The 12496-nt window shown below is 48.4% G+C and overlaps 1 protein-coding gene across 8 annotated transcripts in view; it reads left to right on the top strand.

Moving 5' to 3' along the window:
- The first annotated feature begins 808 nt into the window (after positions 1 to 808).
- RNF216 (ring finger protein 216) overlaps positions 809 to 12496 on the top strand; it is an 85782-nt gene continuing 74094 nt past the window's right edge. For 3 of the 8 annotated variants that reach the window (XM_026095176.2, XM_026095177.2, XM_026095173.2), the window contains exons 1-2: positions 922 to 1059; positions 12295 to 12395. The gene's annotated coding sequence lies outside the window, so the exon portion shown is untranslated. Of the gene's footprint in view, positions 870 to 921; positions 1060 to 1639; positions 1762 to 2010; positions 2031 to 12294; positions 12396 to 12496 lie in introns of those variants that run through there. The other 5 variants (XM_064520149.1, XM_026095174.2, XM_026095178.2 and 2 more) reach the window with 4 other exon arrangements.

Below are 12496 nucleotides of genomic sequence, written 5' to 3' on the forward strand. Positions count from 1 at the left end.
TAAAGCTGCGGAAAACGAGCTCCGGAGGGGCGGCGGGTCCCGGGTTTCCGCGCAGCCACCGCGGCTCCCTCCCCGGCGGGGGAGCCCGGCCCCATAGGGCACCCCAGCGAGGCCTGCGCCTGCCTCCGCGGGGTCTCCATAGGGGTCCTGCCCCCCCCACATGGGCACCCCCCATAGGGCACCTGCCCCCCCCAAGGCATCCCCATAGGGCACCTGCACCCCCATAGGAAATGTGCCCCCCCTTGGCAGGATAGCCCCATAGGGCACCTGCCCTCCCATAGGGGCCCTGCTTCCCCACCCCACCTGGGCACCCCTATAGGGCACTTGCCCCCCCTTGGCTGGACAGCCCCATAGGGCCCCTGCCTCCCTTTAGCAGGGCACCTCTATAGGGCACCTGCACTCCCATAGGGGTCCTGCCCCCCAGTGGCAGGACAGCCCCATAGGGCACCTGCACCCCCATAGGGGACTTGCCCCCCCTTGGCAGAGCACCCCCACAGGGGACTTGCACCCCCATAAGGGACCTGCCTCCCTTTAGCAGGACACCTCCATAGGGCACCTACCCCCCTCTTGACAGGGCACCCCCATAGGGGACCTGCACCCCCATAGGGGACTTGCCCCCCCTTGGCAGAGCACCCCCATAGGGCACCTGCATCCCCTTGGCAGGACCCAGGCCCATAGGGCACCTGCACCCCGCTAAGGGACCCGCCCCCCCCATCGGCAGAGCACACGGCCGCCCCCTCCCCTAGCGAAGCACGTGCCGCCTCCTCGCCCCGCCCCTTCCCGAGGCCCCGCCCCTTCCCCCGAAAACATTTAAAGGAAGGAAGGGGGCGGAGCAAGGCCGTCTGGAGGACCGCAGCTCCGCCTCTATGGTAGGTTTGCCGCGACGGGACCACCCCGGCCGCCCTTCTCTCTCTCCCCGTTCTCCTCCCCCTCCGCTCTCCCGGCCTCCTCTCTATGGTGCGGGGCGGCGCGGTCACGTGGCTCGCGCAGGCCGGAAGGAGCCGGGCAGCGGCGGCTAAATGAAGCGGGGGGTCGGACGGGGCGGCGCGGCTCGGCCCGGTGAGTACCGGCCGCGGGGCCCGGGGCCCGGGGCCGCCGCCCCCGCGTGGGGCGGCTCCGCCCCCCGCTTCCCCCGGCCCGCTTCGCTCCGGCCTGCCGGGGGAGGAGGAGGAGGAAGCGCGGCGGCAGCGGGGGAGGGGCTTGTTCCCGGACGCCTGGGCTCCCCTGCCTCCCCTCCTGACCTTGGGGCGGGGGCTGCCGCCCCCCGCTCCGGGCCCGGCTCCCGTCCGCGGGTCCCCTGCCCCCGCTCCGGCGTCCTCTGCCGGGTTCTCCCCCCCCCCCCCCCCCGGTGATGTACCCCGGTCCTTGCTTCCCCCCCCCCCCCCCCGTGAGTTACCGGGCCCCTTTCATATGTGCCCCCCCCCCCCGTGTCCCCTCCTCACCGGTGGGAAACCGAGGACCGTTCTGTACCCCCCCCCCCGCCCGGCGGGGTCCCGGGGCCTTTGCGTCCCCCCCTGCCCCGCTGAGGTGCCCGGTGCTGCCGGCCGGCCCGAGGGCGGTGAAGCGGGTGAGGGGCAGGAGGCCGGGGCTAGGCCCGCAGCCCCGCATCTCTCCCTGGGGCTCCTCGGCTTCCCTCCCTCCCGGCCGGCACCCGCGCCCGGGTGTGGGGGCTGCGCGGCACCCTCCGAGGGGGTCGCGGTGAGCGGCGGCTGCCTAGCACACCGGTGCGGCAGCTCGGCCCCCGCCGAGGAAGGGAGCCAGGTAAAAACTTCCTGTGGTGTGTTCGTGTGCTGTTCTGACCTGCTTACGTCAAGTGTGCTTAACGTGATTTAAAAAGGAAAAATGAGTAGGCTCTAGAGCTCATCAGAAAATGTGAATATAAGCTCGTTCTTCTCTTCCGACCTCGTGTCTTGTTACGGAAACGCTTGGTGCCATTTGGACATCTCGACATTTCAGGCATCTGCTGTGGGAGCTCCTGCAAAAAAGAAACCCAAAACACAGCTGTCCTCAGAGCTGAGGGATCTGTCTGTGTAAGAGATACTCCTCCTTCACTCTCTTCCTCTGTTTCTCTGTTGATTTGAATGCGAGCTCAGCATGGTGGGAGAGAGCAAACACTAAAAGTGCTAATATACACAGTGTTTATATAATAAAAATCTCTGGTCTATGTTTCTGCCTTTGGAATTACACTTGTTCCAGCAAATGACTGGAGGAAGGTTTGCATATTTTCATAAAATGTGTGGCACTGAAGAACTCTGAGATTTAAGAGTTTCGGCTAACTTTTAGCATGTGTATGAAGAAAGCAGCATGAAGTAATCAAGGTAGCAGTCCTTCTTGTTGGCTTGGAACTGATGAAATTTAGATCAGCCTAGAAGAATAATCATTTCACAGATCTGTTTGCTTTGCTACTCTTAAACTCTTTATTAGAACCCCTGCATTGTAGTTGGTCAGGTAACTGTCTGACCTTGTACTTAAAAATCTGCCTTGAATGATTTTTTTTTTCACTTTGCATGAAGACATAAAACATTGTCTTCTAATATCTTAGTTAAACTTATTGAAAAATACTTAAGCAAAAAACAGCCGTCATACAAAAAAAGTTAATAGTCCAAATTTCTTTTCAGCTTTCTTAATGCTTGTCAAGCAGAGTTCAATTCCTTAAATGAAATATTGTGGTTCAATCACTGATCTGCGATCTCTAATTTTTTTTTAAAAAAACCCTACTATTGCTGCTGTATGCTTTTATTTTTGTTTCTGAGGCATAATGCTGAGTACTGTGGGATTATAACGCAATCTTGTATGCCCTTTTCACAGGGGCTCTTCTTGCGTCTCTCTAAACCTACTGATACTCATACAAGACAGCGGATTTTTCTTACTTTATTTCAGCCAGCAAGCCAAAGAGCAATGACTAACTGCCTTAGTAGCTAAAGAAACAGGTAGTCTTAATGCTAAAACCTATGAGTAGGCAATTGTTTCCTTGGTTTTCTCTGTTCTTTCGTGTAGTATTTTGTTCTGTCATATGATTTTTGCCATCTAGATAGATGCATCCTTGAAGCCGCTGGAGAAGCCTTCCAGCAGTTGCCCTGGAAGGGAAAGCGGGTGTCCCCAGCCAGGAGAGCAGACTAGACTTTACATGCCTGTTTAGAAAGTAGCTTCCTCCTGCCTTGTGCTGCCTGAGAGAGGATGGAGTAAGAGCTTTTCTCCCAGCGGCCTGTTTGGTAGGTGAGGGGGGACGTGTCTGAGTCCCGTTGCTCTCCAGACACAAATCCGAAGCCTTCCGGCACCTCGCGGTACAGGTACCGTGCCACAGGAGTGTGCAGCGCTAACTTACAGTGGGGCCATATTTCTTCAGGACTAGCAGAATTGAAGGGACGGCTTTAATTACAGAACTGCATGATTTACAGCTTTAATCTGAGCTTTTCATCTCTATCAGCAACGCTGTGCAAAACTCCACTGCCTTACGTTGGGCCTTCTGATACTGTAAGCATCGTAATAGACTTCTTGTGCAGGGTGTCCGCATAGCGCGGCTAGATGCTACTAAGCTATCATTTTGACAGGGGTTTGACAAGAAGACTGAAACTCGGGAAAAGTTCAGAGCCGCTTCCTGCAGGTCTGCAGTGACGTTCAGGCCATGCTGTCGTGCTGTGTTTTGGTAACGGGCCTTCCTCTCTCTTTGCTTTCCTTCCTAGAGTGTTTTCCTGTTGGCCTGGCTGCAGGCATCTTTCTTGAGCAACAGCGTAAGTCAGAGTGCAGATAGCTGTTCCTGGAAGAGTGGCTGGGGCAGGCTTTATCGATGATAAGGTGTATCCTGGTTTGCAGCAGGGTGCTGGCAGCCTGTCTTAGGTTTGTGTTTCAGAAGCTGCCTCAGAACTCTAAATTCCTTGGTAGGCCAATGCTTTGTCTGCCTGGGAATGCAGTGGGCGTTGCTGCCATCGCCGTGGAACTGGTGCTGCCTCTGACTGCTACGGCTGTTAGCAGTGTGGCTTGTGCTTTGAAATTGGACACAAATTGCTAAAAAGTCCTGTGGCAAAAATAGGTGGAGCGTGCAACTCCGGCGAGTTAGGCGTAGCCGAAGAGAGAGGAAGTATATTTGGGGGGCCAGGAGCTGATTAGCAAGCATGAGTAGCACAAACCCAAGGGAGTGAGAAGCGAAGCCCTTTGGGTGTTTTTAGTGCCTGCTGGAAGAAGCTCTCATTCATTAGTTTGGAACGGCTGTCTTATTTATTTTTTTTCTGAAGTCATTGTGAGTGGTTCGCTGTGTAATAGCGCAGGCAACTCGGCTCGGCAGCGGGTGTCAGTGCTTGCCGCAGGCTGCATTCTTTTCAGGACACTCAGAGCTGCGCTGCTAATTCTCCGAGTCAGAAGCTTGTTTTTTTGCACATGGATTTGGTCTGGAGATATTTTAAGTCTCTGTTTAAATTATTGAATTCAAACTTGGGCCTCTGTTCTTAACTACTTAAAGGAGAGGCTCTAATAGTCTCAGAAGTCTGTAGACTGGCTAAAATAATAGCCTTGTGCATTATATGCCGTGATAGGTGGGTGGGCTTTTCAAGCTGCTACATGTAACTTCCCCTTAAGGGACCTATCCCTGGTGGCATAGGTGCCTTTTATTTATTTTTCTTAAATACTGCTCTGTGAAAGGCATGAAACGTGCCACTTATTTCGGATACTAGTTATCTTCTCGTAGTAGCTCAGGATATAAGTTTATCTGTACTGACATGGTAGTTCCTGTGTTTGAAATGGAGCCGGTAATTTGCTGATTGGCATGCTTTGAAAAGTATGGTGTTTTTTGTTTTAAGCAGATTGCTGTGATGGAGAGCTAAGGAGCTCTGGGAAATCGGAGAGGGGAAGGCAGGGCGAGGAGGAAGAAGAAAAGGACACTTAAGAGTGTTCTGGGAGGCTCAAATAAGCTATGCTTGCCAGAGTACTGAGATGTGAGATAATAGGGAATGTCTTATTGAGCTGAGATAATCTTGTTCTCAGCTGTTGCTGCCTTCATGTTGCTTTTATAGAATTTCAAGTTTATTTTGGAATATCTCAGGAGTGATGTTTTTCTTCTGGGTCAGTGCTTAAGAGCTTGCAGTGGTTTTAAATTCATAATGATCCTCAAGAAACCTGAAGGACTACGAAATCATATTTCTGTTGAATGGTACCTTTCTGTTAATTACCTGTGCTGTTGCAGTCCATTCCTTGCATCTGTACAGGGAACTGTCAATGTCTGAATAAGCAGAGAAAGTATTGGGCTTGGGGGAAAGATTTTAACAAGGTGGAGAGGGAAACTGCTACACTGAGTCACGGTGCTGTCTCTTGCTGTTCCTGACCGCGGTAGCTTAGCCTGACAGCTGGCATACTGGGTCAGTCCTCTGCCAAGAGCAGAGCTTGGAGGTGGCTGTGGGTGTAGGGAGGGTGGCAGAGCTGATACTGCAACAGCTCAGCCTGGTCGCTCACTTGGAGCCCTCAAATCATGTGGCTTGGTCAGGGGAAATCCAGATTAAACATGATTTCCTCACCGGCTTTGTGGGAGCCAGACTCCTCCGTTGCTGTCGATGATGCTTGGCAATTCTAGGAGGTAACTCTTAAAGCCCATCATTGTCACTCGTCATGAACAAAAATGGTGATCTGAACTAAGTCTGGGAGTATACGTAGATATCTGGGTGACCTGAAGGGTTTTTGGTTGGTTTCTGAGGGAGGACGAGTGCTATATTGCACATACTAGTACACTCTGCTTACCTCTGTAAGGAGGCCAAGCCATGGTTTGTAGTACTTAGATAAACATTTGGACAAGATCTGTAGAGGCATCATGTGATATTGCTGTGTAGTATAAGGTGATTAGAATCCGTACTAGCTAGAAATCTTTGGGGAATAAGAGGATGGAAAATGGCCTCAAGTGATATATTTTGTATCTAACGCCTTCTCATGCAAGGATCCTGTAATGCTTTGTCAATGCTGTCCCCTTCTCACCAAGCTGTGGGCACTTACTGCTGTTTCTCAATTGGAGAAACCGAGATGCAGTGTTTTGCTTTTTGCAGTCTTTGCAGAATCAGAGTTAGGAACCGATTTACACTTCTGCTTCCAAATGCTGCCTCGAGGAACTGATGCATTTTTGTATTTGACAGAAGAGGAAGGGAAACTGCTCCCTGATGCTTCTTGCAGATCACTCTTGTTTGAAGGTGCTCGAGGACTGTTAGTGAAAGGAGTGCGTACCCACACAGTGGCAAGTGCAAAATGTGGTGGTTGGCCAGATGTTGCAGTGGGATTGCTAAGTGAAGTAGGCAGTGATGTTGACAGCTGCCTGCAGCGGAGTGGTGATGCTGCCTGGAAGACTTTCCTCCTTTCCCTGCTCTCGCTCTAGTGTGCTCTAATGCGATATGAGGAAGATGACAGCAGCAATGTACTGCGAAGGCAGGAAAAGAAAATTTTTCCTTTGTAGGAAACTAGCAGCACAGGGCATTTTGTACCTCCCCTGCTAGCAGCATTTCCAGCTACAGATGAACCAGACTGGCAAGATCTGTTGGCATTAACTTGGCTAGCGAAAATAGTTCATGTCCCCTATACTGTTAAACCGGAATCCTATTGTAGTGGAGCAGGCTTCATTGTGTGTAAACGGGGAGGTGCCCTTGGATCAGCAATAACTAGCACAGACCGGCTTGCAATAGCTAGAACGCACCTCTGGCTTGAATACCACGTCTGAAAAGTGCTCGTCAGCTTAATGCTTTTTTTGTTTGTTTAGCAGTTTGTGGCTGCTTTTACTGACCCTCCATCCCAGATGGTTAAATAATCTGTTTGATGTTGTACTGTTGCAACACCCAGCAGAAGAATTTACATTTTGCTATGTGAAGGCTTAAACCATGTTAGACATTTGACTAAGATATGCCTAAAGGATAGGCCTGCAAATGTGCAGCCTGAAAAAATGGTTGTGTCCTTAAGCAAATGGTCTGAGTGCAGCCTGTGTACCCTCCTAGCTGTGGTCAGTAGTGGTCCTCATACTCCTGCATATGCAAATGTTTCCCTTGAGGTGAAATTGTTAGGTTCGGTGCAGTCTCCTAAATATGCAGGTCTGTGGACCTGGAGTACTAATGTGCAGTGCTTCCTTCCCTGCTTTATGGCTGGCCAACTAATAATTCATTCTGTCCTTGTGAACTTTATTCTTTTCTGAATCTCTGCTAATGCTGAATGTAGAGCATCTCTAAATCTGGCCATGATCTAATTTTGCTGGTTTCAGTTTTGATGTAGTGGTGTAATTATTTCAAACACAAACCCTTTGCTTTTCTATTTTAACAAATTGTGCTTAAACCCTGCAATGGCCACTGCCACGTGGCGTGGATGAATTCAGCCGGGAGGACTGTCATGAGCCTGAAAGGCTGCCCTCTGTTCTGCTTCTGAGAGCCTGGCTGCTGGACTGAAATGCAGTTGGCCACAAGGCCAAAGCATGCCTGCACACACAATGAAGCCTGTTTTTGTGAAAACAGTCTCTGGCTGGCTTGGAAAATCTTTTAACAACTGGTCATCTGTGGTGCTCAAGCAGCAAGGACATAGTTACCATTCCTCGGATCGGGTGGAGGTAGTCCTCCCTGTGCGGTGGTTGTTAGCTACGATAGGCCCCTTTTATGCACTTTCTAGCAAGTATCAATATAGTGCTGAGCAGGGACTTACTGCTCAGGTACTACATGTGCCTTCTGAGGTTTCTGTCTATATTTCATTTCAGTACTTAAGGCAGTTTGACTTACTTCATTGCAAAGTGAACTTGGTCTGTTGCCTTAGCGTGGCTCTGACCTGGCTCTTGTACGTACCTGGGCCCCTCAGCTGAATGCGTAAAAGCATCTTCCCAAGCCGGTGCCTGATCTTGGACTAGGAGCTTGGACAGTTTGAGTGCTAATTGTGCCTAGGCTTTGCTTATACAGTGTAAGCTGCAAGCAGGGGGAAGATCTTACAGCTTATTTTAGCATCTTATTTCTATTCTCCCAGTTATGCCACAGTTGATGCGGGAAGACAAAGTATCTGATTGAAATCCTACAAAAAGATTTCCAGGGCTGCTCTTTTTAAAGCTGGACCAATTCCTGGCAGTGCTTAGTGTGAGAGGAGTTGACAGGCCACGGTGTGGGGACATGGGCTATCTTAAGCAGGTATTACAGTGAACCTCTTAACTTGAAGCCACAGCTTCTGGCTACCAGCGGTGACCTTTGAAATTATGATGAGCACAAATGATTGGCTTAAACATGGCTCAAAGGAAAGGGTACAGCTGTAACAAGTAGGATTCCTAACCTGTGAAGTCTGTCTTATCTGCAAGCCCCTGGTTCTGGGATGTTTGGCATCTGTACACTGCAGAGGAATGGCTGGTAGCAAACTCCTAAGTTTTTGCTTGTGAAAGTACTGTGCAGATTGACACAGAAACCTTCCTTCCTTTTTCCTAAGGTGGGCTACTGCAGTAAGTGGGGGGTTTTTTCCTCCCTTTTTTTTGCCACCTCAAGGTCAAGTCCTCCTACTTCCGACTGTCAGCAGCTTTTTGAAATGAGATGAGATCCTTTGCAGACTTCAGCCATCTTTGAAAGTAAAACTTCTTGTGATATGTTCAGGTCACATTAAAAAAAAGAAAAGCCCCTCTTCCAGGTTTGTTCCTGGTGCCTATGGCTTTTCTGGATCATAGTTTCCCAAGTGCAGCTTAGGTCTTCCAGAGCTGGTCTGCTGGGTAGCAGCTTAACATCTAAGGTATTATAACAAGCCGTCAAGCTCTCTGTGATTTAAAATCCTCTAGCTGTTACTGCACCTAAAGCTGCCTCTTTGTGCTTTCTAGCCCTCTTGACTTTGGTCTAGTTAGTCACTTGCTGCTGCTGTTAATAGCAGTTTGCCAGTTGTGCAGCCCATCTCTCTCTGTTCTTGGTGCCCTCTGCAAGCAGAGCTGACAGCAGACCAGGCTGCTAGTTGCTCATCTGAGTGTCAGTGCTGTAGCATGTGAGGGTTACTCTAACCAGCAACCTTAAACTCCTTCCTTTGTTCCTTTTCCACTGAAAAACTGCTAAGATGATAACCTGAAGGCTCCTGAAGACATGCATCCAACTTGTTAAATAACAAAGTACAACCTTTCAAGGAGTTTTTTTGTTCTCTTAAACCTTTTTAAAGGTGACACTCAAGATTCCCTAAAAAGGATAAAAAAGAAAACAACTAAGTTTGGAGAGGAAATACTGCATCCCTTGCTCCTGGAGAGTGCTGTGAAGTATAAGTAATAAAGAGGAGCACTCTCAAGTCTCTTCTGGAGCAAGTAGGTCATCTCTTTTTTCTTTTCTGAGGGGCCTCTGGGTTGATAGGAAGAGAAGCCTGTTGGAGTTAGCAGTAGGTAAGGCACTGCCAGGTAGGCGTAGTGCCTGGTGGTCCATGGAGTCTTGCTTTTTCAGACACTGGTGGGCTTAATAATGGTGTTCCTCATAGGGGAGAAGTCTCTTACTGCCTGCTGTTGGAGTACATGTGAGTTCAGGGCTAGAAAACTAGAAGTAAAACTTGCTCTGGAAGTGGCAAAGCAGCAAATTGCATGATTTCACATGCTCTTCCCTTCATCTCCACCCTTATATCACAAAATCAGAACAGAACAGTTCTTTAAAATGATGTCTTGGGAGACGGCCAAGAGCTGTTTCTGGGGCCTGAAGAGTTTAGTATGTACTGCCATAGTCAAGTGCTGAGATTCCAGTACCTGAACCATTCCTCCAGCAAGAAATACCAAGCTGGCACCTATTTTTCTAATGATTGAGGGGAGGGGGAAGGGAGGCTTTAGATTTTGGGGATACTACTGTGTGGTCTTGTGCAAACCAGGAATCTGTCTGATAGAATAGCACCCTTTACAGCCTTTAGAGGCTCTTCCTCCTATTCCTCCTCCCTTCTCAAAGCCTTGAATTTTCACTTTGCTCTGAAAAAAGTAGCTCAAGGCAATGGCATTAACCCTCTTTCCAGCCAGACTTAAATTTAACTCTTCCTTTCTCAGGACTGAATTTGATATGGGGGGTGGCAAATGACTGACCTGAAGCTCCCACACCTTTTGACCTGAGTGTGCTTTTTGCATACAGAATTACCTAGCAGTCTCATGCTGGTCGGAGGGATGGGGCAGTAGTAACCTGTGTTACTTAGCAAAAGAACTGAGGTGGGTCATGGAAAGACTCTGAAACATCTAGCAGTTGAACTTGCTGACAGGTACCAGGAAGTTGCTTGAAAGCATCAGAAACTTTCAGTTTCAAGCTGAATTAGCAGTAGTCCTAGGAGTTGGATCTGCCCACTTCTACTGTCACAGCTTGGAAAATAAATGTACCTGTCCTCTAAAAGGTAAGATTGTTTAAGAAAAGCTCATGAGTAGCAGAAATCAGTTAACACTAGGAAAACTAGTACCACTCCAAGTGGCTAGGTGAGATAAAACCGGACAGATTTATTTCTTCTTGTACTTAAATATTAATAGATATAACAGAAGTGGAGGTAGAACACTTCCAAGAATTATGATTAAGTGATACTCTCACCATAATGGAATGAAGAACTTTAAGTTGACTAGAAGTGTTCTGAAAACACAGATAGTCAAGATGTTTCCTGGAAGTCCTAAGCTGATCTGCAAAATAGAAAAGTATAGTTAGTGATTCAAATTCCAATTCATCCTTAAAAATCAGCTCTCAACTGCTCCTGCCTAACCAACTTTCATTGGACAAGCAATGACATATATATAGCTCCTGTCCTGTTGTGTTTGTATCTGGTGTTAATCCATCAAAATGACTTACAATGTGTTCCTGGTAGCACTATTTACTGAGGAGTGACTGAAAATGTAGCCTTGTTCAGAAGATCTCTGTAGTGCAGAGATCCTTGTTCTAGCTGCAAGCAGGCTTTTGGCGAAGTGGGATCAGCGCAGCCCCATGCTAGTGAGCGCATAGTTGGCTTTTTGTCGATGAAGTGATAACCAAGCACTCTGCAGTTATCAGAAGACCTTCCTTCCATCATCAGCATGCCTTGGAGGAAGGGGCATTGCTTACTTGGACACATTTCACAGTGCAGCTTTGATTCTTGGGTGAGAGAGGATGAAAAGTAGAAGACTTTCACCTGGTAACTAAAGTTGTGATTATTGCCAGAGAAACTTGAAGATCCTTGCCTGTCCTGTCCATCTTAATTGTCCAGCCTGGAACAATACTTCTGAAGCCAGTTATGGTGCTGGGGTGGCTGCAGAAGTAGCCAGTGCTGTTCTAACAGTTTTCTGAAAAATGCACGCTTTGGTGTTCATTCGTGTACAGGGAGGTAAACCTTCAATTTCCATTTACTTAACACTGTGTTAGGAGGGGTGGGTTCGTGTTTTGTGGTAGGCTGTCTCCCTTCTGGTGTAATTAAATCAATTCTCTGCTTTATGCTATAGAACTGTTTTGCTGGGGACAAAATTCCTCACCTCTGCTTTTATTCCTTGCTTTTCATCAGATCTCGAGAATCCTGCTCTCCCTTCTTTGAGGGCACACGTCTGTCTTTAAAACCCTTTGTTAATCTAAGCTGATTGCTAATGCGTTGTGAAATGCTTAGGAAGTGGCTTAAAAGTTATAAGCCAATTCTGTTATTAAATGATCTGCTGGTATGTTGTGTAATGTTATTCCTCTTCAGAAAATGTGACAGGCCTGAAAATTGGTGACTGGGCTACATGGACGCAGCGATCTTAAGTTTACACCCTTTCTGTGCTCCTAAGAAGAGCTTTTGTGAGACTTATGGAGCCAATTGTACTGTTCTCTTAGCAGCAAGCCAAGCTGCTGCTGGAAGCCAGGTGGTCTTGCCTGCAAGTCTCTGCCCATGCACTCGTATCCCTTGGAGGACAGGGGCAAGGCTTCTGGGCTGGGGCCAATGTTTTCATTTTGGCGCGGCTTCCTCCTTTTGCTTAAGCTGTAAGTCGGCCTCTGTACAAACCTGTTCCATGGAAACTGTTGCAGGTACACATCTTAACCTCTGGCTTTATTCTTCTGAGAGGTGTGATGCAGTGGTGGGAACTGCCTTGTGCATCACAAATAGGACTTGTTTGTGCAGCAGCGTTTCTTGTCGGGCTTATGATCAGGGGATTTCAAACTTTCAGTTGGGATGATGCTGCTGAACATGATCGACTGCTGTTAAACTCTCCCTGCTTTTGCTAGTGGCTGTTATATGGAGCAGCCCCTAGCAAACTGTGAACCCTCTGATGAAATGTCTCTGAAATGCTTGAGTTATGCTGGTTTATTTCACTCTTTTTTTAAGAGCTGAGTTTTTGCTTTTCATATTGCTAGTTGTCACAAACCATGAATTATTTAAGTAGCTTCTCTTTATTTTTTTCAGCTTGAAACCAGCCAAAAATTTACCTTGCTCTCAGGCTACCAGAAGACAAGTTAACCGCCTGCAGGCAGAAAGTGAGGACTGAAGCTCTTCTGTCAGCGTAGGTGAGCAATGGTGGTGTTGCTGTATGGGGGGAAGACACTAAAACATAAAATAATTTTATGTCATTGACATAGCTTAAGTTGCTGCTTCCCTCCCGCAACCC

The sequence above is a fragment of the Dromaius novaehollandiae genome, chromosome 14 (genome assembly GCF_036370855.1).
Source record: "Dromaius novaehollandiae isolate bDroNov1 chromosome 14, bDroNov1.hap1, whole genome shotgun sequence".
Classification (NCBI taxonomy): domain Eukaryota; kingdom Metazoa; phylum Chordata; class Aves; order Casuariiformes; family Dromaiidae; genus Dromaius; species Dromaius novaehollandiae.